General features: G+C 40.9%; 1 non-coding gene across 1 annotated transcript; it reads right to left on the reverse strand.

The window, feature by feature from the left end:
- Positions 1 to 354: 354 nt before the first annotated feature.
- Positions 355 to 460, reverse strand: LOC116877071. Its single transcript, XR_004384537.1, has one exon. It is a non-coding gene; the product is annotated as a U6 spliceosomal RNA (small nuclear RNA).
- Between the last annotated feature and the right edge of the window lie 3,484 nt (positions 461 to 3,944).

Genomic DNA, 3,944 nt, shown 5'->3' on the forward strand with positions numbered 1-3,944 from the left:
CAGAGTCCTTGCTCTTGCCAGAAAGAATACAAAAGAATCACTCGTCCACTGCCCCTTTAGAAGTCAAGACATTTTACTATGGGATATTATCTCAAGTTATTACTAGACATCTCTGCATGTAGGGGACTTTGCATTTTCACCCTTACATAACTGGCTGTAAGTTACCCGGATCAAAGTTGGGACCGTAAGAATGGTGGGATTCTCCTCATTCACTATGTGTTTTGTAGAACAAAATGTAAAATGTAAATATAAATTTTGTTTTTCTGTTACCCAGGTGCTAGGATACCTGGATGTCTTGCCCTTCACCCCCTTTCTAAATTTATGTATTTGCTTAATTAATTCATTAGTATTTGTAAAAATATGGAATGCTTCATGAATTTACTTTTCATCCTTACACAGGAGCTATGCTAATCTTCTCTGTATTGTTCTAATTTTATATCTGTGCTGCCGAAGTGAGCGCTCACCCTTTTTTAAACATTTAAATTTTTAAAATACTTATTTATGTATTTATTATTCATTTATTTATTTATTTATTTATTTGTTTGTTTGTTTTCTTGTTTGTTTGTTTAAGGAGTTTCCATGCCCAGTGTGGAGCCCAATTCAGGGCTTGAACTCACCACCCTGAGATTAAGAACTGATTGAGGAGCGCCTGGGTGGCTCAGTGGGTTAAGTCTCTGCCTTCGGCTCAGGTCATGATCTCAGGGTCCTGGGATTGAGCCCCGCATTGGGGTCTGTGTTCAGCAGGGAGCCTGCTTCCCTTTCTCTTTCTCTGCCTGCCTCTCTGCCTACTTGTGATCTCTCTGTCAAATTAAAAAAAAATTAAAAAAAAAAGACAAGAAAAAGAACTGATTGAGATCGAGAGTCAGACACTTAACTGTCTGAGACACCCAAGTGCCCCCACCCCCCTTTCTTTAAAAAATGAATGATTGGAAATTTCCAATTGATTCCCTGACAATTTCACTTCACATTATGAAATCACACAATATTGATTAAGCGTAGCTTGGAAATTGCAGCAACATTCGAGGTGTAATACGGGGCTTCACACGTCTGACATTAGGTTTCTTCATCAGAGATGGACAGATTGACCCCCAAGGCATTTCCCTACATCCTAGGCACAGGGTTTGACTACATTTCCCAGCATCCCTTGCAGGTAGGCAAGGACATATGATGGGTCATGTGATGAGAGTGTTCAGAGGAATGTGGGCAGTAGGGGCACATTTCTAGGTCCACCCCATAATGCCCTCCTACACTGACCTCTGCTGTTTTTCCCCATCCACAGCTGCATGGATAGGACTCTGGGAATCTTGAGGTTGGAGCAGCCGCAAGAAAAAAGACTGAGTCTCTGCTAAAAGAGTTCCCAGGGTAGTATCTTGACCTGGAATACTCACATCGAACTATGTTACAAGCATGAAATAAACTTTTATTGAATAAAGGCTTTAATTTTTTAAGAGCAACACCTTTCAAAACTAATGGAAGACATTTATTTATTCATTCAGTAGGTAGTTCCTGAAATTTATGCTGAGCGCCCCCCATGCGGCAGGGACTCTGTAAGTCATATACTTTGATAAATGAAACACACAGAGTTATTTCCATGATGGAGCTCACGATTTACCAAGGAGAAGGGACAAGAAGGAAAAATTCAGGAAGCGTGTACCTTGCAATAAAGGCTATGAAGGCAACAAGTGGGGGACATTATTCCTCTGCTCGATGTCTACCTATATGCGGTGGTTGTGGCTGAATTCTTGGAGGAAGTGATGTGAGGATGAGATAGAATGGATGAGAAGGTCTAGCCATACAGAGAGTCAGCAAGGAGGATATCAAGAGTCTGAAACAATGCCATGCACTGAATTTGTAAAGACATCAGAGGGGAAGGAAGCTCTTATTCCTGACTCATAGTGAGAAAGCCAGAGAACAGGTGATTGGAAAAGTTGGCAACATATGGGGTATGTGGGCCATATGTGTCACATAAGGATCTGGAATTTAAGTGCAAACAGTTTTGCTTATACCCTAAAGGAATTTAAGCAGAGGGTTGGAATGAAAGGAATGATATTTCAAAATATCGTTTAGGCAGCTGTGCATAGAATTGATACAACGGAGTGAAAGTAGAGGTGCAGAGGAAAAGGAGTGGGGTATTTCAGTACTAATGGAGAGATGGTGGTCATGGCTTAGGCTGAGTGAGGTGGCAGGAAAGGCAGAGCTAAGTGGGCAAATCCAAGACACATTTGGAAGGTAGAATCAGCACACTGAAGTAAAGATTGCACATGGGGGTACAGAGTGGTGTCAAAAAATTTCTCTGTTTTTATAGTTTGATCACATGGGCCAACACAGATATAAGACAGGAAGAACAGAGTTCGAGTGAAGACCAGGTTTGTTGACAGGATCGTCTTAAGAAATCAGTTTTGGACTTGTTACATATAAGATGGTAGATTTATGGAAATAATGTCAATACCCAACAAAGAGGGAATTCACAAAGAAAATGTGGTATATCCATACAATGGCATACTGATCCACCCTACGGAAGAAAAAAATTCTGGCCATTGGTGACAACATGGATGAACCCGGAAGACAATCCATTAAGCCAAATTGGCCACACACAGAAGGACAATACTACACAATATTGCTTATATGAAGAATTTTAAAAAGTCAAATTCATAGAAGCAGAGAGTAGAATGATAGTGGCCAGGGGCTGAGGGGTTGGGTAGGGGAAATAAGAAGTTATTAGTCAAAGGGTACAAAGTTTTAGTCGTATGAGATGAATAAGGGCCTGAGATCTGTTATACAGCACTTTGCCTGTAATTAATAACATCCTGTTGTATATTCAGAAATGTACTAAGAGGGTAGATCTCATATTAAGTGACCTTCTCACACATACAAAATAGTAATAATCAATAAAGAAGGTGGGAGGAAACTTCTGGAGGGGATGGCTATGTTTATGGTATAGATTGTGGTAATGGCTTTGTGGAGTCCTATGTATTAAATACATATGGTTTTCTTGTGTGTCAATCACACCTTGATAAAATCATTTTTAAATTAGTGAAAATATGTCTTTATACATCCTGAAAAACAAATGAACCCAAGAGGTTCTGTTACAGGCTAGTGTGTTGCAAATCGCTCACTTCTGTTCTCCAATTTTAGTCCATTAAAAATGTTAGTAATATCCAGGGGAATACACTTTCTGGGCACTAATTGTGCTGTTAAGGGAAAAGTGAATAGATCTGCTTTAAGGTTGAATTATTGGAATTCAAGAATTCATTAAAACTCTCCATAAGCCCTTTTGGGAGACCAAGCACACTCTCTTTGCAGTTAGCTCTGTTCAAATCATTCGCTGGAGAGGTAGAGGAGCATTACCTATTTTATGATTCCTGTTGTAAACATCACCCTTGAGTGAAATAAATGGTTTCTTCAGCTCTCCTCCACTCCCTCCTTTTTTTCCTGAACGTGTCTCTATTTATCTGCCTTTCCCTCTTTGGAGGCTAGCAACAAACCGTAATTTATTTCCTTTGTGGTTAACCTACCATTACGCTTCCTACCAAGCTGGGAAAACCACAGGTTTGTTTATTTAACACATTACCCTGTTCCCCCTTAATCGATGTGTCCCAGTAGGAGATACCTGGAAGCCGCTGTCTGGTCATCCAGGGAGAGAACCCACCTCAAAGCAGGCTGTGAGTGAGAATGCCATTTTAGGGGGGAGAGGGTTGAGGAAGGAACTCGGTGGAGCTCAGGCACTTTGCTTGAGTGTCTATGTAAATAACACTGTTGTGGGAGTGGGAAACCTGAGGACAGACCTGAGACATTAGAACATGAGGTCTTTGCCAGGTTGGGGCATACCGAATTTTGAGTTTGCTGAGAAACCGTGAGATGAATGTATCTGTTAGACGGTTGTGTGCTTGGGTCCAGAGTTGGGTGGAGATACAGTCTCCTGCTGGGGATAGCCAGTTAGCAGC

The sequence above is a fragment of the Lontra canadensis genome, unplaced genomic scaffold, assembly GCF_010015895.1.
Source record: "Lontra canadensis isolate GAN:19392208 unplaced genomic scaffold, GSC_riverotter_1.0 scaffold49, whole genome shotgun sequence".
Lineage (NCBI taxonomy): Eukaryota > Metazoa > Chordata > Mammalia > Carnivora > Mustelidae > Lontra > Lontra canadensis.